A 15,164-nucleotide genomic window follows, 5' to 3' on the forward strand; every position below is an offset into this window, starting at 1 on the left:
AAACGATGCAGCGAGGGTAAATCATGATTGTGTAAATTTCTGTTACATTAACGTCACATCGAATTGTTAATACTTTCCTTGCCGGGAATACCACATTCGACACGATCGTCAGCAGGTACTCGTTTTTCAATTTTCGCTCCTGTTAATGTGCCTGCCACAGAGTTGCCGCCGTTATCTTTTTCATCATTTTCGGGAGCGTAACCGAACTTTCCACAGTTTCATTGCGATACTTTCAAAGTTAAAGAGTTTACATGTTCACGTTTGTATTTGTCCAATTTATCTTTCCCTTACTTATAGATTATTTATCAGCATAGTAGTCGGAATGTTTTCCTTCTCTTTCTACCGTAACGTGACACAATGCAAAGTCACGACACTCCACATAATTCAACTAGAGCTAAATCTCAAGGCACTAGGAGCTGGATGGATCTATGCACAGGAATGTTCGAAATGAATATCGACTATCTCGTTTGTTCTAGAAACAAATGGTATATGACATGAAACTAAGTCACGTGACTCTTTATAATTCAACCAAAGTTGTATCGTAAGGCACTAGAGCTGAAACGATATATTCACAGGAGTTTTCGAATCGTATGTCGACTATGTGGTTTGGTTTAGAAACGAATGCTATGTTTATCGTAGCATCCATACTGAATACATAAAGGGATGATATCAAGGGTGCGCTTTCACAGAAGAGCTTTTTATCCATCAGAAGTGTTTTCATATCAATATTTTGTCATATCTAGCGTCGCAGTTGTTTGAACCAATCGGGGTTAATTCAGACTTTTTGGGTCGGACTTCGAGAAGCCCTTTTTGTCTCGGTAAAAGAGTAATTAGTGTCTCTAATTATACACTGTTAGTCTGTCAACATGTCAGTCAATTAGCTGGTCTGACAGGGATGATGTATAACGATTTGTATTTATTTATTAAGTAAATTATTTTATTATTTACGAATTCGATAGTTATATTGAATTGCTGGCTAGAAACATTTACTAGATATCAGTGGCATGCGATATCAATAGCTAATATAAACTCAAGAATGATGTCATGATTAAAGTACGTTTGATCTCTTAATTTGCGACAGAATTATATGAAAGAAACATTATAAATCAAAGGCATAATCACGCCTTTTACTAATTGGAAACCAGAATACTGATATTAGCTTTGCAATGAATTGGATTGTTTCTAAATTAAGCAGAGCCAGTACCATATACCACAACTGGAAAATGTTACCACTATTCTTTAACATATTAAAATATTAAATAATACAATTATTAAATAACGAATCGAAATTCATCGGTTGTTAAACACATTTCTACAATTTCAAGTAGAATATCATCATTGCATTCAGAGTATGACACGTAGCATCATTTATAATTCCTCCGACAGTTGTTGACACCTGGTGTAAGAATAACACAATCTTACGCGCCCACGTCTAGACGGCCGGAATTGCACAATCCCCGTCTTTTCTTCCAAAAGCGAAGGAACAAAAAACATACAGCCATTGCATATATGTTGGACAACATGTCATATTTTGAAAACACGGTCATCATTATATACAGGCAGATATGAGTGTCAGAGTTCACACAAAGGAATGACACACAAAAGGTCATTGCGAACTTAAATCCGCAGACTATTAAAAAGTTAATGTAAACAAAATGCTATCGAGTTCATATCTGACAAGTGTGGTGAGGCGTATGTATATGTAAATTTTAGAAAAACGTAATAACACCAATAATAATAATAATAAACGTAATAACTAATATACTTATACATAATACATTAGTACGCCATTCATGAATAATGCGCTTCATTTTATATATATATATATATATATATATATATATATATATATATATATATATATTATTATTATTTTGATTATATTATATATCCAAAAATGAATTATCTAACCCTATCATAATCATAATATTATGATTATAATTAAAAACATGTATCTAACCCTATCAAAATTATATATATATATATATATATATATATATATATATATATATATATATATATATATATATATTTGCTCAACGCGTTCGCGCCAATTCATGTAAATTTTCTACTGTCTTGGTGTCTTTCTGGTAATTAACAAACCATGCAAGGATCTTACTTCACCGATAACGTAAATTATATTTGTACATGTTAGGTCTTGTCATCTTCATATAAAACAAAGTCGAGAAATGTTGAGCGACTTGATGACAAATTGACGTTACTGGTGGTGTTAGGTCACACTAATCTGCTATTTTTCATATTGACCACGTCTGGTCTCGTACCAAGTTGTAGCTTGTCATACCTAGTAGGAAATCCTTGTCCCTATCCGATGCAAGCTGAAGTAACTTGACTATGAAAACCACTTGGAGGTAACTGTAATGACATTTTAAAGCTTGTATTTCTGTTGAACGAACATCCTGATAGATGTGCGAAAATAATCGTTTTAAATCTAAATGGGTTGCAAATACCAGTCTTCAATGTCACAAATGTACTTTAAAATTCATGCAACTTTTGAATGAAAAAAATAAATATATAAAAATGGTTTCAAAACCCTCCATTTACTGCTAACGTTCCTGTTACTAGTAATGCGTTATCAAGCCCCTATAACATCATGCACTTGTTATAACGTAATTAAAACCGCCAAGTTAAGAACGTTCAGATTAGTATTATTTACATTCAATTTTTTTTTTGTCTAGCAAGAAACGGAAAATGTCGAAAACTTTCCGGCTGGTCTCCCAATGTTTTTCTTTGATGACTGGGTGATAATTCTGTTTTCTTGAAACCGCAGATCATGAAAAAGATACCGAAACATGTTATTACTTTTACCCATCAAATATCATCGATTAACGCTACCAGGCAATCACTGTAGTTCGGTGTGGGGAAGGCCAGTTTTCAAAAAATAGGGAGACATATAGATTTCCAAGTTATATGCGTATGACAAAGACTTGGCAATGTACGCTGTACACCAACGAAGTACCAGGTCATCACTGGACTGATTTAAACCAGAAAAGAAAAACGTATGTCAACATATAGGAGCGCTTATTCATTTTTAGTTTTAATTTGTTTTCTTTAAATTGCATGCTAATGCTGAGTATAGTTTACTGTCATCGGTCAAATTTATTAAAATCTCTACGCCTTAAAAGTCATAAAAACTATTCCAGATGAAAATTATTGATCACTATTGACCTTTATAATGGTGGAGCGGGTCAAGCAAAGATTACGTCGGGTCGTGTCATAAAAAGCACAAGGTAGTATGAATTGTTTTCATCATGCTGTTTTTTTCTTGGTGACATGACAGCGAGTGACTTCCAGTCTCGTATGAACTGGATCACAAGTTTAGGCTGACATTGTACAAAAATGTCCATACACTGGAGAACAAGGTGACTCCATTGATAATGCATTTCTCTGATAATGATTGGGGCAAAATGACACGTATATTTGCGCGTTATATATATATATATATATATACACACACACACACACACACACACACACACACACATATATATATATATATATATATATATATATATATATATATATATATATATATATATATATATATAATGAACTAGATCAACGATTCAAAAATCAGATTTAATAGGGAAAATTGGAAGATTTGTATGGTTGACGATTTTAATACTAGTGATTTTGGTAAATGTGATTTGGCAGTTCCTCCACACGACGATTATGGACCTAATACAAATAACAGTTGAAACAATTTAACAGTTTTTAACCGTTTGTAACTTCCATCACCTTACGATTGGGGATAAGTTGTGAAAAAGTATAAAATGGTAATATGTGATGATATGTATTATTGTCAACTATCTATATGTGTATTTGGATTATGTTACAATACTAATAACAATGCTACCACTAATACGACAACTACTACTACTGTTGCTGCTTCTGCTTCTGCTACCACTACTGCTACTACTCTTATTATAATACCAATTTGGCCGGGGAAAAAGATATGCATGGATTTGGTTCCTAGCATGTATTTTAACGATACAATTAATATGAATGAATTTACTTGCTGAATAAACATCGTTCTACAAGACAGCAAGTGTTTAAAATAAGAAGTTTTAGATTCAATGAAAGACTAAGATCGTATGTAATGTGACATCTTGGTGGCACATTTTAGAAACAAAACAAGCATTCCACTATTTCGAAATGACCAAACACTGCTAAGAGGTTAATTAGTCTATCAAATTTAGAAAAAAAACAAGCATTGCTCTATCTGTTTCGCAAATATCAAACACTGCGAAAAAACTAATAGATATACCCCGTTTAGGTAAACAAGATTGCGACACACGGCAACATTTATCAGTAATTTCCAAGAGAAATGACATTGGACTCTACCGATAGTGATTATGGATGTATGTATCATTTTAAGGGTGACATTGCTATTGAAATGGTTAGTATCGTCGGATACAAAAACAATTTACTGAAGCCCAAAACCTCACTTAAAATTGGATTAAAAAATGTAATTAATATCACCACAGGATGGTATTCCAAAGGCAGATGAACAATCTGTATCAATACGGCAGATACATGCAGAGGTCAATCAGTTGCTTACGACATACAAAGGCAGAGATCAGTCTGTTGTAGTACGACATACAAATGCAGAGGGCAATCATTTGCAGTAAGACATATAAATCCAGACAGCAATCTGTTACAGTACGAAAGCAGAGGGCGATCTGTCGGCGTACGATAAATAAATACAGAGTGCAATCTGTTGCAGCACGAATGTAGAGGGCGATTTGTTGGAGTACGACAGATACATGCAGAGGGCAATCTATTTGCCGTACGACAGGCAAAGCAGAGTTCAATCTGTTGAAGCACGAATGTAGAGGGCGACTGTTGGAGTACGACAGATAAATGCAGAGGGCAATCGGTGGCAGTTCGATATAGATATGCAGAGGGCTATCTGTTGGAGTACGATATATAAATGCAGAGGGCAATCTGTTTCAGTACGACGAAGAAATGCAGAGGGCAATATGTGGCAGTACGACAGAGAAATGCAGAGGGCAATCTGTGGCAGTACGACAGAGAAATGCAGAAGGCAATCTGTGGCAGTACGATAGAGAAGTGCAGAGTGCAATATGTAGAGTAAGACAGAGAAATGCAGAAGGCAATCTGTGGCAGTACGACAGAGAAATGCAGAAGGCAATCTGTGGCAGTACGACAGAGAAATGCAGAAGGCAATCTGTGGCAGTACGATAGAGAAGTGCAGAGTGCAAAAGATGAGTAAATATTGTGTAAAATCTATAGAGGAAAGGATCATAATGACGATAGTCCTACAAGCCATAATGAAAATAGTCATACAGACTATAATGACAATAGTCTTACAGATCATAGTGACAATAGTCCTACATGTCATAATGACGACAGTCCTACAGGTCATAATAATGATAGTGACTACATACCATAATGTCAAATGTCCTACATATCATAGGGAATATGGTCCTACAGGTCATAATGACGACAGTACCACAGGCCATAATGACGATAGGGTCTACAGACAATAATGACAATATTCATAAAGATCATAGTGACAGTAGTCTTACAATTCTTAATGACGATAGTACTACATGCCATAATGACACTAGTGCAACGGATCATAATAACAATAGTCATACGGACCATAATGATAATAGTCCTAAAGGTCATATAGACAATAGTACTACAGCTCACAATGACAACAGTCATACAGGCGAAAATGACAATAGACCTACCGATCATTTTGACAATGGTGATACAGGTCATAATGACAACAGTCCTACAGATCATAATGACAATAGTCCAACAGGCCACACTGACGATAGTCCTACATGCCCTAATGACAATAATCCTACGGGCCATAATGACAATAAAATCTACCATGAAATCTCCAAAAACGACCCATCAATGCAGTTGTGAAACACAATCTGATTCTCTGACGTTCAGACGGCACACGACAATAACAAAGTTTAGTTAAAACCCCATTACAAAATCTCGAAAGAAATATTTATCATACAATACAACCGATAATGGTTTATTTTGATACTAACAGTCTCAGGACGTATATTTTACTTGTGAATGTAGTTAATAAATTGCAGCTTCGACATTTTCAGACCACACCCAATTTACATTGATGGAATTTGCTAATTTCTGATCCTAAGATTTAAATTTATATTTGTGTGTGTGTGTGTGTGTGTGGGTCGGTGTGAAATCCCCTAAGATATCATGGATCTGCATAATTGCCTTTCATATCGACAATTGGTTAGGTATAATAGATTACTACTTTCACACAAGGTGTCGTCACCGGGTAGAATATCTTAGATTATTACTTTCACATATGATATCGTTAAGGGGTAGAATATCTTAGATTATTACTTTCACATATGATATCGTTAAGGGGTAGAATATCTTAGATTATTACTTTCACATATGATATTGTTAAGGGGTAAAATATCGTAGGTTACTACTTTTAATATTTAAAGTTCTTTCATGGGCGCCGATATTTTTATACTGACATGTTTTGCTAGTTAACAGATTTTTCACCACCGATAATTTTTATATCGTTGATTTTCAAGAACAAAAAGAAAAAAGAAATTGCTTTGTCTTTTTCATACTAATGATGAAAAAAATATATTAAAAATTTAACAAAGATGTAGAAACATATACGATATCCTAGTCACTACCTTTTTGTAGGATATTGTATCATATAATACTTATGTGGCTATATATAGCCTTAAAGTTCTGGTGCGGAATGAAATTCACAATAGAAACAATTAACTAAACATGATATAATAAAAGACCACGAACGTTGTACAGAAGTATACCGATTTCAATTTTTTTTTAATATTCTAAATACAAATCTACTGTAACTCCATTAAAAAATAATATGCAAGCTATTATATTTTGTAACCTTTTATAATAGAAGTTTTACTAATGGCAGGACATCTTGTTGTAGTAATGATGACGAAACTGTAGAGCATATATGCTGACATTATAATAATATTCATCGAGTCCTGAGTGAAAGGTTGGGCTGGATAGAATATGGAATTGAGTTGCATGCATATATAAATATCCTTAAAACGACACTTTTGTAAACATTTTAGTCGTTCTGTCAAAACACACAATTTTTAAGTCTAAATCTTACATGAAGAAACCAAGGGTTCTAGAAATACATTCCAAACTGATATTTGTCTCTAATATAAAGTTAGTAGAATGCGGAGATGTGAAACAATGATGAAAAAGTTGCAAAAGAAATAGTTGATGGCATACACTGAAAATCATTAGTAATGCACATGCATATTTTGAGTAATAGAATAATTGTGTATATATTGTTAAAAGACTCTTCCTCTAAATACGTCTTGTAAAAGCCATTTATTTTGGGTCATGTGATTATAAAGATTATACTTAAATTGTGAAGACCTGACCAGCCATCCATCCCAATAAAACCATCCAAACTAAATGAAAAGCCCCAATACTCCTCATCTTCGGCCACATCCTCTTTCTCCTAATCCTCCTACAACTCCTGCTACTGCTGTTGCTACTGCTATTACCACTACTAGTGTCTAATCTTGACAGATGCCCTGTTTTTATTATAAAGGATAAATGCAGTTAATAAACCCACGAATGTCAAGATAAGTATAATATTCTGTTTAGATATGAAATAAACAACCCGCGTATCTGTTTTGAAAACAAAATAGCTTACAATACCAATAATGAAACCGTATATATTTATACTAATTTGTTTTGACAAGCTCAGTCAAATTATAATCAATATTTATTAGGTTCGTTTCTGTCTTCTCAATAGCCAAATCAATAGTTGCAATTTTGAGTCTGTCTTGCGCACTTGATCTTTGATCTAAGACATTTCGCAAGCCTGTTGGTACAGTTCTTTATTGCTGTGCCTTCAGTTTGATTCTAACTGTTACGCCGTCCATAGCTTTCGATTTCATTCTGAGTACAACCTATATATAAGGCTCCTTAACATAAAGATGTGTTGGTATCTAACTTGTGGTATTTATTTGTATTGGGACAGATGCGCAATAGTCTTTTACATTTGTATTGCCTTTCTCGGTGAATCAGTGTTAAGTTTCTAAGATGTTACGGCAACACATACATGAATAAACATTGCATGTTTAGCGTGACACGTAGCCAATTAATTCGTTTAATGTGTTAGGTAACGTGTTGAAATTACGGTTTGAGTTCGAAAAAATGTTTTTATGTTCCTGATTTGGGCATAATTTATCATTAATGAGGTTGCCGTTTGGTAACGATCAGGCTTATCGGCAGGGTGAGGTTTATCCGGCTCAAGTATAGGAAAAGGCAAATTGTTGCAATTATGCAGACACAAATTCCGTTCTTGTTGAAATATGCGTCATAAGATGAACCTTGCCAGAAATCGGTTTGTCAATAAAGAGCGAAATATGTGGAATTTGTCAACATCGATATGCGTGTGTTACATTTTGGCGGTTATATAAACATAGATCCCGATTGGCGGCATCGCACAATTAGTCAGTCTAGCTAAGATCGTGACTCCGAGGAAGAATAACCAGTATCTCGTCTCGTTAAACGAAAGCTCAAGGAACTTATTGGAAGTCTTGAGAGACGGTTCTGTAAAAGGTTAAAGAGGCAACTTTAAAAGGGAAAGAAAGTGCAAGGAAAATAGTTCCACATAACACCACAAACAAACCAACGCAACGGGACGTAGAAGGGATCCATGGTGCAGCTTAGATTTAGTAGACAAATTTAAAAGACTATTGCTCATCTGTAACAGAAGCTGGGTGCAAGAGAGAGGTCACTGTAGGCTACATCCCATGGGAAGTGAGAGGGATCGACCAACCCCAATTTACAAACGGTGTTGAATCTGGGCTGACCAGCAAATAGTCATCAAGTGATACAGATGTTCTGAACAATTGAGTGCGAACACGCTTACTCGATTTCATGATGAATTTGGTAATATATATGCAAACGGACCTGCTAATTGCATTTTGGTAATAACGTTTTGGTAACTATTTTTAAATGGAAGTGTACCCTTCCAGCGTCTTGTGCAATTTGTGTTTGTTTATATAATTGGTTAAATTGTTGTGATTATACACTGGGGCGTGTATTTTTATATCCTGTTTCATTGCTCAGATCTCTATTTATTCCATCAATTAATTTTATAGTTCATTATCCACTCGGTCCGGGCAATAACACCGTGGTAGATCATCATATATGTAACGACAACCACCACCACCATCACGACGTAAAACTTGTCCGTTGTTATATTTATAAAAAGGCATGGGTTTGCCGTCGGATATTGTGCAGCTTTTTATTTTAGCGCTTGAAAATCTCAGCAAGTAAAATATCGAGGTAAAATATCGAGGTAATCGTAGACTCCAGCATAATGACTCTTCTATGCATTCTGCAGAACCGGCACCGTAGTTGAAGGAACTGATTGTTGGGCAGAAAATGATTGCTGAATCGGAGCTGTTATTAGTACGTAACTGGATAAATGACCCTACTAATGAATTCAGCTCATCCTCATTCATTTTGGGCTGTTTGCCCTCTGCAAAAGCAACTAATTCGTACGTGTAATAATGGAAATTGTTTGCATGTAGCCGATTATGCAACAGCTGACTCTAGTTGAAAATGTTTGGTGATTAAGCTCGGCAATGATCTTGTAAAACTGCCTTCATGCCTTTTTTCGTTGAGTATGTTGGCACTGTAATGTCACTACAATGTTGACAGATCGAATGGTGAGCTCCAGCAACCGCATCACACTTGCATCATGATATTTGACAAGCTTGCCGTCTCTGTGTCGCACAAATTGCGCATGACACATTTATACACTTTTCTCGAACATATTGTTGCAATATAACGTCAGGCAAGCGCATTTATTGTCAGCATGATGTGGCGTAAATCAAATATACACAACTTCCTTCTAAGCAGTATATCATAGTAACGGAACTAATGGAGAAAAAACAACAACATTTATTTGACAAGTTAGTGTCTCCACCGTTTTGAGGCCGCCTCGAAACGGATTGGCGTGCTCAATTTTTCCCTTTCTTTTACCGTGTGGCAAAGGCGCACCCGAGCTTGCAGAGCCAACTTTGCATGCCACTCGTCTGGCTCGACCTGCAAAAGCATCCGGCATTGAACCCTCTCCAATTGGCTGAATACGAAAAAGACACATGAGAAAAAAGGGGCGCTGAATGCTTCCTTTGGTTTGAAGGGTACCGAACAACATGTTGCTTTGGTAAAATACCACTTTTACATCTAATCTTGGATAACATGCTAATGTCGGTACTGTATGTATAATAATATAGAAGCCGTATAATTCTTAGCAGAAAATCAATGAAATATGTTTTCTATTACACAACAAATCGGTTAAAAATAAATACTGTTACAGTTGTAGACCGCATGAAACAATGCGCACTATTAATACTATCCTAAAAATATATGACAGTCTATTAGATATTACTTACTTTAAACTAACAAAATATACGATGACATGCATTAAATAAATACAAAAACAATGCAAGTTCTGTTACGGAAACAAAGGGGTTCCACCACGGTACAGTAACTGAAGCAATAATCTTTACACTACTTTACTGCACAGACATACGAACAATGATAACACAATATGCCACAATCAAATTGACGGAGAGGTACAAGAACATTCTCTCATTTAAGATATAAGTATATAGTAATAAGGTCTTATCACAGCAACCTAACGTGTAAAGTGAAATTGGAGACAATACAAATTCAATGAAACTTGTATTCTTGCCAGTTAACCAACCTAGGAAATTAGGCCAAGTTTAACTATATGTATTACTTGTTCTTCACCATCAACATACTACATTATTTTAGCCCTAATTAAGAGAATCCCTTTTTTATAAGCATACCAATGAACATCAGTCTTTTCCGTCTCGGGTCATTTAAAACAGTTTCTCCTTGTACATGTACTGTATTGATCTGAAGATTTATATGCCTCGTGCATGGACATTTATTAGTTTCTGAATATCTAGCACGCTTTGTTGATATGCCCCGTATCATAGCTTTTATTTCTTGCGTAAATTGGAAATGAAAACCCAAATATTTCAGGTTAACTATAATCTAAGCATAAGAAAGCAATTTGGAGAGCAAAATCAACTACCAACATCCCACGATGCCTACGACGTTTTGCCAGTACAAACTAAACTCGTACATGGTGTTATTTTAATATAAATGTTTTCAGCAGTTTTGCGGGCCTCTTTTATTCTCCCCAAAAACTCTGTTCTAACTTGGCGTTAGCTGGGAGAAAGATACATGCGTCTTCTGATACATATTGATCGCCTGTCTTCTTTTTAAAATCCCAGGTGAAAATGTATATCGAAACGGCATGGTATCAGTCGTATTAAGCTAGTTCGTGCCCGTAGCGTACTGTAGCATATATTATAAAGGTGCATTTGCTACTATTGCTACTAAGATAATCCGGCACTTCATGGGATAGAAGGATGCATGCTATTAGGAAATAACTTTTTAGTATTACGATTGAAATTTATTCTAAATTGTATTAAAAGTAATTTTCCATTAATTTATATTGAAAATAATTTTCCACTAAAATATATGGAGATAAAAGTTCTATATTTGTGTAATATAACTGTATGCTTTTTTATAAAGATCGCATTTTACAAGCAGCTGCAGAACCCATACAATACATTTCGCTCTTAACTAAATATCAACAATTGTCGGCACAAAATATACAATATATTTCGCTCGTAACTAAATGTCAACAATAATCAGCACAAAATACATTTTGCTCGTAACTAAAAATCAACAATTATCAGCACAAAATACATTTCGCTCGCCTCTAAATGTCATCAATTAGGACTGGTCTACCTGGTGTAAGGATAATATTACTGGGTGTGGGTATGATACCAAATGTCTGCGGCATGATGCCCCAGTGCAAGACATCACTATGAACTGTCACACTGCAAACATCAAAGCGACATGACTGAAAAATTGTTAAAGCTACTATGAAAATCCAAATTACACACACACACACACACACACACACACACATTCTGGCACAGATATCATTAAGTATTAGATGATATGCACAGGTGGATAACCATATACATTGTAGGGATGGGGGACCTTAAGGATATTGGTAGACAACTCGAGGGCGCTTGAACGCACAAGAATTATCTGCAAATACCCTTTGCGTCGCCCACCTTTTCATATGAAGGTAGCACACGAGATGTCATGTAGTCGTTCAGTTCCGACTATTTCAGTATTGAATGTAATTGTACTTTTATAATATGATTACACACACCGTTAAATTGGGATCAATATCATTATTTCTATCCTCACACACCCATGTCCTTTAGAAGGTTATTATATACACGACTTGAGAAATATACACGGGCCATTATTTGGGAGAATTTTTGGGCCAGGTCAAGTTAAATGTGTTATCTAGTAGAAACGGTAATAAATGTCACGCGATGTGATTAAACCAGATTGAATGTCATGCACTGTGATGTCGCTACGAAAGCTGCCTATTTTGAAAACCAATTCAAACTATTAGGTTCTATGTTATGATTAGAACAAACGTGATATTTTCTTGAGTTTAATCTAGTACCTGGCTATCATAGCAAATATCCATTGCAGTCGATGAATTTTGCCTTTTAGATGACATTTAAGGTGCAGAATATACATTAATCAGATCTGAATAAACATTAGTTAAACTATATTAGCATTAAAATTTAATGCAACAGTTAATATTTAATTTTGATGAGTAAATGCTACTACACGACCGCGCTGACATCCACTGTAACTAATTCAGCGTCTGACAGTGACTTTCGTTCCGTGTATTACATAATTAGCTTTCGTTTCTCGTCTTGTAAAAAGTATATTCATGTTGCGCATCTTGCATTTGTTTATGCATCATCCAAACTCATTTACTTGAAAGACTTCAAGCAATTAAAATTAATCACGTGCTTTTTATATAATCATTGGTCGTCGAACTCAGAGCAGTTTTAAGTATACGACTTCTCTAAAGCTAACGGACCTTTATATAGAGAATGACAATGACATTATTCTATTTTAAATCATGGCTCTATTTGAAACACATGATTTGAGACATAATACTAAAGGAGATATTTGTAAATATTCCAAGTTCCAAGTTTGGCATTATGCGGGGAAAATTCGATACAGGTCTCAGTTTGTCGGAATCAACAGATTGCTTTCCTTAATGACAAATATTTGCCCCAATGCAGAGCAACAAACTTGTAGCTGGAACTGTCCATAAAATAATTGTTAATGTTCGAATATAAACAAAAGTGTTAGATGAAATTCAGCTGAATAATTCCAACATCCTCAATCCACACAAGACTGAGAAAATCATAACTTATATTTGATGTCAGTGAAAAACCAAGCAATTGCATAATCTGTGCTACTAACAGAAAACTGGTTTTTAAAGATAAGCGAAAACGCACCAGAATAAATCTACCCAAAAAGCTGGTGTTGTAGAGTATCAAACTTAATTTAAGGATAACGTTCTTCGGAGTGATTTTGAGCATTATTTGTTTGTTACCTGTCGCTCTATTTGACACATTTTATCTAGTCGTGTTGATATTATACGCGTTGATATTTAGTTCAGTTGTTGTTTTAAACGATAACTAATGTTTGTAAAATAAAGTTATTGTCATGTTTTGTTCACCTAAAATATATGCTCTCTCTCTCTCTCTGACACATGAACACCATGATTTATTGAGATTTTCCACATTCTGGCACCAATTCATTTATTTACATCTTTTCGCCGCAAGCCTGAAGATTGCTCTGTTACACGGATCGCATATCACCACTGATGACATTAATTAACTTTTAACTAGATAACATTCATTTGTGCAATACCATTAGCTTTTACATACACAACGAGCTATCTGCGAGTCACCAAAATAGGGAACACGGGGGACATCACATGAGAAATCCGCACCCATACAACAAGTTATGTCTCAATATGCCAGGCTTATAACGTTTAAAAGTAGCAAATAATTTCTAACCACTGTAAAAGTTATGCCAAACAATTTCCGATGATCCGTGAAAAAAATTAATTGCACTTACATTGATACAAATATAAGGTTATCCATTGACTTTAAACGATTACCATATGTTTTCCTTATTCATTGACATTCAGTGCATACAATTATAACCAAATAGAGAGAGGGTTTTATGTTGAAACTAGTATGGGGAAGGAGAGAGACTTGTTATACCCATATTTGAAAAAGTAATTTTGTCGTGGAGGCCACTGTCGGTCAGACAATTAGTTCAACATAATGACAAAGAGGCAGACGGACAGGCACAATACATGTTATAAGAATAAACAGAAACTTGTGCCTGGGGCGAACAAATGGTATAAATAAGTACATGTTTAATTTCCTACAGCATTGTATTTTGTTTATATGCAAATTTCAGATTCACCTGTCAAATTCCGTTGCAACAACATACACTTTTGTGTTGCACAACATAAAATATTTCGTCTAAATACGATATAGAAACTAAATTACACTGAACTGCAAAGACACAAGCGTTTTACTATTAAGGGCTGTAATAATCAAGGTACGTTATGTATTTTTCTATTACTTTCTGAATAGTACCTGCTTTGTATTTTGTGTTTCATGTCATCCACGTGATATAAAAAATAGTATCTTTCTCAGTAACTTTAGTTTTTATCTATTTTATGAAATTCAACCTAAATTATAGACTCGTATATACAATATTTTACATAGCAATGATTGGTACATCTTCACGTTGGGATGTTAACAATTATGGTAATGTCTCAGAAATGCGGAGTTAATTGCCCTATTTTAGTTGATATTTCTACACACAAGAGAGTACAGGTCAATCGGAAATGAGAATGACTACAGATAGTTTATAAACTGTCATCATTTCTTAATTTACTGACCATGTGTATTATGTGTGGGTTAAGGGTGGGTGGGACAAGAGGAGGGTGGACGAGGGGATGGTTACAACGAAGAATACTTTAAAGAACCCATTTTAACTTTTCATTTCCACAAACCGAGATCTCAGGTATGACTTTACAATCAGTTTGGATGTACGGTTTTACAAAGGCGCATAAAATTGCAGTCGTCAGTAAATTTGGCTCCTCGCGGTCATCGAAGGGACTGAAAATATATGAT

At 35.0% G+C, this 15,164-nt stretch overlaps 1 protein-coding gene across 1 annotated transcript in view; it reads left to right on the forward strand.

The window, feature by feature from the left end:
- Nucleotides 1–14,469: 14,469 nt before the first annotated feature.
- The window catches only part of LOC149784299 (uncharacterized), a 95,158-nt gene continuing 94,463 nt past the window's right edge, over nucleotides 14,470–15,164 (forward strand). The window contains exon 1 of the mRNA XM_089932974.1: nucleotides 14,470–14,583. The gene's annotated coding sequence lies outside the window, so the exon portion shown is untranslated. The remainder of the gene's footprint in view (nucleotides 14,584–15,164) is intronic.

The sequence above is a fragment of the Sinohyriopsis cumingii genome, chromosome 14, assembly GCF_028554795.1.
Source record: "Sinohyriopsis cumingii isolate HCF-2022 chromosome 14, ASM2855479v2, whole genome shotgun sequence".
In the NCBI taxonomy this organism is placed as follows: Eukaryota; Metazoa; Mollusca; class Bivalvia; order Unionida; family Unionidae; genus Sinohyriopsis; species Sinohyriopsis cumingii.